Raw genomic sequence first — 12,135 nt, forward strand, 5'->3', positions numbered from 1 at the left:
GTTTATTGTACGGGAATCGTACGGTAATGTATTAAGATGATAATTGTCTGAGTTGCTAATATTGTAAGGCCCGAAGCAGTGTTCTGGGTTAACAGTGTCCCCAGAGGTTATTTAGTATGTTTCTGGGTTAACAGTGTCCCCAGTGGTTATTATATGTAATTCTGGGTTAACAGTGTCCCCAGAGGTTATTAAATGGTGTTCTGGGTTAACAGTGTCCCCAGAGGTTATTAAACGTGTTTCTGGGTTAACAGTGTCCCCAGGGGTTATTTGATATATTTCGGGGTTAACAGAGTTTTCACTTGTTAGCTCAGCATAATTACATCGCTTATTTATGATTATCTTAATGATTTGATATGGTTTATTTAAATTAGTGAAACTCACCAACTATTCGTAGTTGACCCGTTTTCTTTACATGCTTTCTAGGTACACCTAAATGGGAATGAGTGATACGTGCTTGATGATGTGTGCTATTTTGTGGAAGATTAAGGATCTATATTTTGCATTAAATATGTTAATGTACTATCGGTAAAACTTATGTGATAACGCCTAGATGGTAACGAAACTCGGAACAATGTAATTCGTTTAAATTAATGTAGTGGTGTTTTCTTTATAAGCAATGCTGTTGATATCAGACGTGTCTGTTGCATCCCGTGTACGTTTCCGCTGCGGTTACGGGGTATTACAGAACTTGGTATCAGAGCCATTGGTTATAAAGAATTAGGATGTCTTTAAAAGATACCTAAAATATAACCAGTAGCTCAAGTGTTATAGGATCTGAATATCAACTAATAATTTATTGTGACGAGGTCTGGATGAACTTGGATGGACAAGTGAGTTATTATGGTCCGGAACATAATAACAGACTTGTCCGCACGAGGGAATTCAGGGGAAGTCACGGGGGACTTTAATAGGTAAAATTGGCAACATATGTGCAAATATATGATAATATTGTATGTGGTCAAGTTGTATAAGTAAGTGGATATTAATTTGATTATGATTCACACTATGAAAAGAACTATATGTTTGTTTAACTGGTGTGCAGGTAAGTATGTCGAGAACACCTAGTGTATCGATGGAGGAGGACCCGGAGGAAGTCAGCTCCGGGAACTCTGGGAGCCTCCGCGTATCATCCAGCTCCGAGCCTAGCAAGGCTAGTCATAGGAGCTCTAGCCAGTCCTCCCCAGCCAGGATTGCCAGATCCCCTACCCCACCCGCACCACAGGCCGTCCCTATCCCTCCCGGATTCGGACCCCGCCTCACGGCGCGGATCAGTGTCTCGCATGTCCCACCTACCTCGCCCCCACCCAGACCTGCTACCCGCAGGGGCGAGTCCTCCCGCTCCCAGCCAAAAGAGACCCCCCTAGGCAGGAAAGGGACGCGGCGGCATGGCTGCGAGTGCTCACCGAACAGGTGAATGAGCACTCCGCCGCCTTGACAGTGGGGGTACAGAGGCGGATGTACCTGGGGGACTGCATACTGGACCACCAGTATGCGATTTCGCAGCTGAAGAGGGAGTGCTCATACTCCCAGTGGATGATTGGCCGGATGGAGACGCGGATCCGGGTTATGCTGGCTGTGATGGTGGTGTCGGTGGCGGTGTTGGTGGGTTTGGTATACCACCGTGTTTAGTTGTGTTAGGATGGGAGTAGACAGGGACCGCTTTTTGATACTCTGTGTAAGCAGTTAGTGGTGATGCTAACATAGAGTGAATCTTGGGTAGTTATATACAACCACTGGCCCTTAGGGGGGTCTCTTTTGGGGTATTTCATTATAGATACTTTTGGGTATCATTCAAGCACTGACCCATTGCGGGTTATGTTGAGATGATGCCGACATAGGCCCTATGTATGAAAACTTAACTTATGTAATGATGACAGGAAAGTATGTGAACTGACATGGATGTAATATGTACTAATGTTTATTAATGAATGGAATGTTTGTTGTGTTTTATGATTGGAATTTGTATTAATTATATATGTTTTCTTGATGTTGTGTAGAATGGCACCAAAACGTTCAGCCCAATTGTCGGAAGTGGACGTCAGTCGTTTGATTGCTCAACAGTTAGAGGCGGCGATACCGGATATAGTATCGCGCATCGCCGCCAGTATTAACAATTCGGCCAATCCAACCCCTCCGAGCAATCAAACGACCACCAATAATGACGGGGAACAAAATGTTAATCCTCCACAGAATGATAACACGATTCCGAGTAATGACGCACCGCCTAGGGTGGTCGTTACAGACAGTAATGGCCCTATACCTACGGTAGAGACGAACTGTACTGAACCGATTCGTGCATCCAGAGGATGTTCGATCAAGGACTTTATGTTGTGCAAGCCCCTAGAGTTTAGCGGGTCTGAAGGACCAAATGGGTTGGTTAAGTGGATGGAGAAAATAGAATCCGTTGTGAATATCAGCAACTGCCCCGAGGATTGTGTTGTTAAGTATGCTACCTGCACATTCACGGACCATGCCTTGACATGGTGGAACACGATAGTGCAGACCCGGGGTCAGGCGGCGACAAACCGCATGACCTGGACAGAGCTCAAGACTCTTGTACTGGAACATTTCTGCCCGAAAAACAAATTGCAAAAATTAGAAAATGAATTGTGGAACCTGGAGATGCAGGGGGCAGACCATTTGGGTTATACGAACCGGTTTAATGAGTTGTCGTGATTGGTACCATGGTTGGTCACCCCAGAGTCGAAGAGGGTTGAGCGTTATATTTGGGGGCTAACTCCAGTTGTAAGGAGTATAGTCAATTCTGGGGGACACCAGACGTATGAGGGTGCGGTGACGCAAGCTGGTATCGTTACGTATGATTTCGTAAGGAGCGGGTCACTGAAGGTGGCGGGAGAATCCGCTGGGGGAAAGCGGGGTACACATGACCATAGGATCCAGGAAAAGCAGCAAGGTAAACGTGCTAGGCCCGCTGCCCATAACTACGCCATGACTAGTTCGGGCGGAAGGCAAGAACCGCAGACAAGGACGTTTCCCAAGTGTGGGAAATGCGGTTACCACCATGGTGGCATGTGCAAAGAGGTGGTGTGCCACCGGTGCGGCAGGATTGGGCACTACGCACCGAGTTGTAGGACAAACCTGAACAACTTGAACCGGCAACCGCAACCTATCCGTGCGCAGCCATTTAGGACCCAATCAGCCCGACAACAAAACCCACAAGGAAATCAAGTGATGACCACCAGTCGTGCTTGCTTTGAATGCGGTGGCACAGATCACTTCAAGAGAAACTGTCCGAAGCTGAACCAGGGAGGAATTGGGCGGCACATCGCGGGTCAGGCATCGTCGTCCAATCCGGCGCGAGGCTGGGCATTCGTGATGGGGGCGAACGAAGCACGCCAGGACCCCAGCGTAGTGACAGGTACATTCCTCGTCTCTGATCATTACGCTTCTGTATTATTTGATACGGGCGCCGATAGAAGTTTTGTCTCCGTTAGATTCCTGTCGATAGCAAACCTCCCAATTGGTGAAACCATAGAACCTTACACCGTAGAAGTCGCCAACGGTAAAACCATGATAGTTAATCAGATAGTTCGGAATTGCCCTTTTCTTCTGAACGAACAATCCTTTCTGATTGACTTGTTACCGGTAGAATTGGGTAGTTTTGACGTGATAGTGGGAATGGATTGGTTAGCACGTAACAAGGTAGAAATAAACTGTGAAATGAAAATCGTCAAGATCCGGGTGTCGGATGACGAAGAGGTATTAGTGCAGGGTGAGAAGTCGGGCAATATGATACCGTTTATATCCCACCTCAAGGTGTTAAAATATATACGCCAGGGATGCGTGGCGTATCTAGAGAGCTTGACGGCCACGGATCCTGAGGAAAAACGGGTGGACGATATCCCAGTGGTACGCGAATTTCCACAAGTTTTCCCAGAGGAACTTCCTGGATTACCGCCAACCAGACAGGTCGAATTCAGAATCGACTTATTACCTCAAGCTGGCCCTGTTGCTAAGGCACCTTACCGACTTGCACCATCTGAGATGCAAGAATTATCCAACCAATTGCAGGAATTGTTGGATAAAGGATTTATACGTCCCAGTTATTCCCCGTGGGGTGCACCTGTACTATTCGTGAAAAAGAAGGACGGGAGCCTTAGAATGTGCATTGATTACAGGGAATTGAATAAGTTGACAATCAAAAATAGGTATCCTCTCCCCCGAATCAATGATCTGTTCGACCAACTACAAGGTGCGAGCTACTTCTCAAAAATAGATCTTAGATCGGGATACCATCAGGTTAGAATTCAGGAGGAGGATATCCCAAAAACCGCATTCCGGATTCGCTACGGCCATTACGAATTCTTAGTTATGCCTTTTGGACTAACAAATGCGCCAGCAGTGTTCATGGATCTCATGAATCGAGTCTGTAAGCCCTACCTCGACAAATTCGTCATCGTGTTTATTGACGATATTTTGATATACTCGAAGAGTAAAGGAGAGCACGAGCAACACTTAAGATCAATTTTAGAGCTTCTGAATCAGGAGAATTTGTATGCAAAATTCTCCAAGTGTAACTTCTGGTTACAAGAAGTGCAATTCCTTGGTCACGTTATAAACCATCAAGGAATACACGTTGATCCAAGTAAGGTTGAAGCAGTTAAGAATTGGCAAGCGCCTAAATCGCCAAAGGAAATCCGCCAATTCTTAGGCTTAGCTGGATATTATCGTCGATTTATAGAGAACTTTTCCAGCATTGCCCAACCTTTAACCCTCTGACCCAAAAGGATCGAAAGTATGAATGGGGTGAAGAGCAGGAAACGGCGTTTCAAACGCTAAAACAAAGATTGTGCCAAGCGCCAATCTTAAGTCTCCCTGACGGAGACGATGGTTTTGTCGTGTATTGTGACGCATCCCGGAGAGGGTTAGGATGCGTGTTGATGCAAAATAATAAGGTTATAGCCTATGCTTCTCGACAGTTAAAAATACACGAGAAAAAATTACACTACTCATGACTTAGAACTGGGAGCAGTTATCTTCGCACTTAAAATCTGGAGACATTATCTCTACGGTACAAAGTGCACCATCTTCACCGATCATAAAAGTTTGCAACACATATTCGATCAGAAAGAACTGAATATGAGGCAACGAAGATGGGTCGAATTATTAAGCGACTATGACTGTGACATCCGTTATCACCCCGGCAAAGCTAACGTCGTAGCCGATGCCTTGAGTAGGAAGGATCGGGTTAAGCCATTGCGAGTGCGAGCGTTGAGGATGATAGTCCAGTCGAACCTTTCGGATTTGATTCGAGTCGCTCAACGCGAGGCGTTGAAAGAGGAACAAATGGAAAAAGAAGGACTTTACGGTAACGAGAAGAATTTCGAACAGCGCGTGGACGAAATTCTCTATTTCAAAAATCGGATTTGGATCCCGACCCTCCATGAACTTCGTGAACTAATCATGGACGAAGCGCATAAATCAAAATATTCCATACATCCGGGATCGGATAAGATGTACAAGGATGTGAAGGAGTTCTACTGGTGGCCGGGTATGAAAAAGGATATAGCCACATACGTCGGCAAGTGTACGACGTGTGCGAGGGTTAAGGCGGAGCACCAGAAACCTTCGGGAATGTTACAACAACCGGAAATTCCTGAATGGAAGTGGGAGCAGATCACGATGGATTTTGTGACACATCTCCCCAAGACGTCCCGAGGACATGATGCAATTTGGGTAGTCGTGGATCGAATAACCAAATCGGCACATTTTATTCCGATTAGAAATAATTATAACACTGAGAGACTTGCGCAGATTTATATAAATGAAATTGTGTCTCGTCATGGTATACCCATCTCGATCATCTCCGATCGGGATAGCCATTTCACCTCCAAACTTTGGCAAGTTGTGCAAGAAGCGCTGGGAACGCGTATTGATCTAAGCACAGCTTACCACCCTCAGACCAATGGTCAGTCTGAAAGGACCATCCAAACCCTGGAGGATTTGCTTCGTGCATGCGTACTGGATTTTAAGGGAAATTGGGATCAACATCTCCCACTCGTTGAATTTTCCTATAATAACAGTTACCATAGCAGTATAAAGGCAGCACCTTACGAAGCATTGTATGGACGGAAGTGCCGATCACCACTCTGCTGGACTGAGGTGGGCGACACACAGGTTATTAGATCAGATCTGGTCCAGGAAACGACCAGCAAAATCCTTGAAATTAAGAACAATCTGAAGGCCGCGCGGCATCGGCAGAAGAGTTATGCCGATACCCGTAGAAAGCCGTTATCATTCGAGAAAGGTGATAAAGTGTATTTGAAAGTATCACCTTGGAAAGGAGTAGTCAGATTTGGAAAGGCGGGGAAGTTAGCCCCTAGATACATTGGACCATTCGACATTACTGCAAAAATCGGTCCTGTAGCATACCGATTAGAACTGCCTGTTGAACTGAGTGCAGTTCACAACGTGTTTCACGTGTCGAACTTGAAAAGGTGTCTGTCGGATGAGACATCGGTGTTACCTTTGGAGGGTGTCCAAATAAATGATAAGCTCAACATTGTAGAGGAGCCCATAGAAATAGTAGACGGGAAAATCAAGCAGCTTAGACACAATAAGATCTCGTTAGTCAAAGTTAGATGAAACTCGCAACGAGGCCCAGAATATACATGGGAACGAAAACACGAATTTCGGAAGAAATACCCCCACCTATTTCCGCAAAAGGAAGTAGTTGACGCGTAAAATTTCGAGAACGAAATTTTTATAACGGGGGGAGAATGTAACGACTCAGGCAAATTCAGGTATACCCTAGCCGGAATATACTATTTACGTGTTATTTAATACTGAATATATGAATTATAATGTGTTTATACGAGTATATAAGATTCACAGTACGAATTATACTCGAATGTACAGCTAGTCGTATTGAAATTACGATTAATCGATGAACGGTTATTGAAACCCGAACGAATCGGGGATTACATTATAGACGAAATATATAATGTTTAGTGACGTTTACGAAGTATTAAAGCTTCGGGATAAGTGAATTAAAGCACAGAAAAGAGTTTTCGATTTAATGGTACGTCGGTACGTTAAACGAAACCTTTAATATCAAACCAAGCAAGGGACGATCGATCAAGCCGAAAAAGATGCACAATTACCGACAATATGATATGTTAAGTCAATAAATATCATGGTTTAAGTTTTTAAAGTTTTTAAATCGGTTTTATATAAATTTTATTTTTAAGCCGAAAAACGACCGTTTTGGCCTCGTTTTGAGCGGAATTAAACGTTTAACCGAAAAACGAACTGAACAGATTATCCACAACATTATCCGAATTACACAATCCGAATGTGTGGCCAAGGTTTGAGATGTGGGCCCCACCCCACACCATACATGGACCGATCGGTCCATTGGTACACACACACACACTTCATTTTCTTTTTTTAACATTCCAACTCTCCAAATCCTCTCAACCCTTTACACATTCAACCAAAACCTTTGATTTTTAAGAAGATCCACAAGGTATAAACATGTTATTATGGTTTGATCTTGCTTTTTAATTCCAAAATCATGAGAAAATGAGGTTTCAGGTGAAAAATGGGTGAAAACCCGAGATGAAACCGATTCTTGCATGATTAAGTGATGTATACAAGTTATATAAGGGATCTTGGTCCAAGAAAGGAGTTAAAAGAGTCAAAAACGAATTTTTACGGTTAAAATCTTTGTTTTGATGTCTTAACCGAAACCATGAAAGAAATGGCTTGATTGTGGGTATAACTTGCTTGGTGTGGTGTTGTTGTGCTTGTAGGTGTTGTAGCTAGTTGCTAGCAAAGGCTAGAAAGCAAGATCTTTGCGATCTAAAGCTAGAAACACAAGGTAGTTCGGTTTTTCGTATGATTTGTAAGATTTGGACAGATTGTGATAGACTTAGAGTTGAGTCATGAAATTTCACAGAGATGATCTACACATGAAAATATGAGATCTGTGAAATTTTGGTAATTTTTGGATAAAGGATGAATATTTGGTGAATTTAATGCTCGGTTTTGGCTAAAAATGGTGAAAAATAGCTAAACATCATGAAAAATTCTGGAAAAATTCAGATAAGCTTTTTATAACATATAAGAGTCACACACAAAATTTCAGGTCCATTGGAGAAGTCTAAGTAGGCTTTTCGGTAAAACGAGTTCTAGGGTTTTCTAGCTCGGTTTTGATGAAAATGGCATGAAAAATGAGATTTTGGTTCTGGAAAAATTACAGGGGACTATGTGAATGGCAGGGGTCATCCCAGAAAAATTTGGGATTTTTCTAAGGTAATTTGGTATTTTCGACATATTTGGTGTTTAAATGACGTTTAAAAATAGATAAATAAATGTTAAATATAGAAATTAAATCTGGAAATATTTTTATTAAGTTCCTTACTGTCAAAAACTGAATTGTACAAATTTTCAAGATCCGAGACTAAACGGATATTTATTTGTGCTAAATGGAACTTAAAAACAAAATTTTAAAGCTTAAAACGCGTGAACCGGTAAAGTTCGCCTAAGCGAGCTGACTGGTGTATAAAAACCTTAAAAATGGACTATTTTCATGAAACTAAGTTAATCAAGTAAAAATAAATCATCCGAAAATAATTCGGATGATTTGGGTAATTTTACCCGATTTAGCAGTTTTCGGTGTATTAAAGACGGAAACGGGCCCCGCGGCCAAACGGGGTGTCTAAACCGAGCTCTAATTTCACCACTTTAATTAAAATATCAATAAAAACTATTTTCGGGTCGTATGTGGCCAAACTCATTTTTGAAAACATAAAGACGAATAACCGTGCTAGGCACGCAAAACGAGAAAACAAACTAATAGTAGTTTTGACTAAAGAACTCTAAGTGATATCACAATCTAAGTCCTAAGAAGTGTTTTGGGGTTAACATTGTCCCCGGATCGTGTACGGTACTGGGTTAACAGTGTCCCCGGACGTATCGGTTAACACGAATTTAAATTGTATTAATAGAAATTGTGTAGTAACGACTTAGGGATCGTATTACAGATCCGGACAGGTAGCCGTGCACAGTATTACATCTTTGCTCACAAAAAGGTGAGTTTTCACGAGCCCCTTTTTACTGAACTGTTTTAAATATTTTCCCGGGGCGGAAAGCATGTTTTTATCAAAGTGTTTAAGTACATGCTGATCGCATGGAAATGAATGTGTTTATATAATGTTTATTGTACGGGAATCGTACGGTAATGTATTAAGATGATAATTGTCTGAGTTGCTAATATTGTAAGGCCCGAAGCAGTGTTCTGGGTTAACAGTGTCCCCAGAGGTTATTTAGTATGTTTCTGGGTTAACAGTGTCCCCAGAGGTTATTATATGTAATTCTGGGTTAACAGTGTCCCCAGAGGTTATTAAATGGTGTTCTGGGTTAACAGTGTCCCCAGAGGTTATTAAACGTATTTCTGGGTTAACAGTGTCCCCAGGGGTTATTTGATATATTTCGGGGTTAACAGAGTTTTCACTTGTTAGCTCAGCATAATTACGTCGCTTATTTATGATTATCTTAATGATTTGATATGGTTTATTTAAATTAGTGAAACTCACCAACTATTCGTAGTTGACCCGTTTTCTTTACATGCTTTCTAGGTACACCCAAATGGGAATGAGTGATACGTGCTTGATGATGTGTGCTATTTTGTGGAAGATTAAGGATCTATATTTTGCATTAAATATGTTAATGTACTATCGGTAAAACTTATGTGATAACGCCTAGATGGTAACGAAACTCGGAACAATGTAATTCGTTTAAATTAATGTAGTGGTGTTTTCTTTATAAGCAATGCTGTTGATATCAGACGTGTCTGTTGCATCCCGTGTACGTTTCCGCTGCGGTTACGGGGTGTTACACCCGGGGTGCGGAGGCCCGTTGTTCTATAAACCGTGGTCGGGTCAAATATATTACTTGAGGAAGACTCGGGGTGAGGAGGCTCGTATCACGTGTTTGTTATGTTAAACCGCGACCGAGTCAAATATATTACTTGGGGATGACCCGGGGTGAGGAGGTTCTTGTTGCATGATTTTGTTTTATTAAACTGTGACCGAGTCAAATATATTATTTGGGGATGACCCGGGGTGAGAAGGCTCGTGTTGCATGATTTTAACGGTTTTGTTAAACCGCGACTGGGTCAAATACGTTACTCGGGGAAGACCCGGGGTGAGGAGGCCCGTGCTGCGTGAAAAGATGTTTAATGTTTTATTTACTTATGATTTGGTTAAAAAAAGCTATTTATGATTTTATGGACTGCTGATTTTCCCCTACATTCCATACTCATGGAATTTAAATTTTAATGAATGTCGTTTACGAAAACTTGAACTCACTCAGCTTAAGCTGACTTTGTGTGTATGTTAGATTGACTTTCAGGTTAAGAAGTGGATACTCCCGCTTGGACATGCTGGATGCTACTCGGGAGGTTGAAGGCATTTCTGGTCGAGGATTTCAAATAAAACATATATTTTATTTATATTTGATTTTTGGACACTTGTACCCGTGTTTGGGATTTTCTTTAAATAATTACACTTTTTCCGCTGTTATTTACTATGAACTTGTTTTAAATAAAAACGAATCGTTTGGTTTTAAATTTTTGTGAAATTGTGGAGGTGATTACCAACTGTAGGATTCCCGGGATTCAGGGTCTTACATAATGGTTGAAGATTCAGGACTTGTTCGTTGACTTTTCTTGCTTTAGGACCGTTGATTTCCGTTTCTCATTGATCCTGTCACTTTCCGGGTAAGTTGTAAACATAGGAATCATTCATATACATTCCCTAGTCAATAACGTTTAATCAATTTCGGTGATTGAAGGGTTTTGACTGGGCAATTCGCTTAAAACCTGTTAAAGGGCAAAACAGTCAACAAGTTTGACTTTACATTTTCTCATACTTCTGGTCGGATTTAATGTTCGGTCCATAATACTTTTAATTTTGTAACTTAATTTTAAGGCTACTAACTAAAACCTGATATCCGACTCACTTTTCGGATTCTAGTCAGTACCAGCTCGCTTAAACGTTTGATTTAACATAACTAGAGTTCTACTCATCCGTTTGAATTGATTCCAGCGGCATTAAGTTCGTTTTTATTTATAGTTTCGTATCACAAAGTTTTAGGTTCTGATTATTTATCTCGTTTGACGCGTTAGTGGATGACTCGTTTAAACCTTACTCGTTTATTCGTAACTATATTCACTTGCCTTTAATCTAAGGTGAGTTTTATCAATCCCCTATTTTACTCAGTTTTTTAAAACATTTTGGGGACATATGCATATCATACTATATATATATATATATATATATATATATATATATATATATATATATATATATATATATATATATGTATGTATGTATGTATATCAAAAATAGTAAACGTGTAATTGTGTGTGATTAATAAAATATACTTGTTTAAGTGCATTAGTTTGACAAATCCCCTTGGAGAGGGTTCTCATATTATTGATCACCGCTCGATTCTCTTGGCAACGGTCTTATTATTTTTTGCTCATGGTTGATTTACCGGCGCTCGATTCGCTTGGCAATGGTTTAATCGACAACTTATTTGCTAATGGTTTAATTTTATTACCACATTTATTACATTTTGCTTATTTTTCTTATTTATTATATTAACTTTATTTGTGGTGTCGAAAATTGGTGATAAACTCACTCAACATGTTTGTTGACAAAACTCCATTTTCTACGCATATGTAGGTTGCTTGTATTGAAGACTGAAGATGGACACGTAGACAAGACCTTAGGATATAAAACAAGAAAATATTATTTGAGTTTACATTCATGTACTTATATTGTTCATTATACTTGGATATGGTGGGTATTCTTTCAATAAAATAATTAATTAGATATTGTCATATTTTATATATGATAGTATCTTCGAGCTGTGAGCAATCGGATCATACTCCGACATTTCCGCCTTAGGTTGGGGTGTGATAGATTGGTATCAAAGACGAAGGTTATAAGATAGGTCGTCAGAAATTCTCCTAGACATATGCATAGGACCTTATAAGTGCTTATCTAAATGGCCTTATGTGCTATTTAATAAATTGTTTATAGCTTGCTTAGATTATTATTTTATTGTATTTTATTTATTTATTGCACGCACACACAAATTCCG

This window comes from Bidens hawaiensis, unplaced genomic scaffold (genome assembly GCF_021521415.1).
Source record: "Bidens hawaiensis isolate Kalapana, Puna unplaced genomic scaffold, B.hawaiensis_p1.1 tig00009480_1, whole genome shotgun sequence".
Lineage (NCBI taxonomy): Eukaryota > Viridiplantae > Streptophyta > Magnoliopsida > Asterales > Asteraceae > Bidens > Bidens hawaiensis.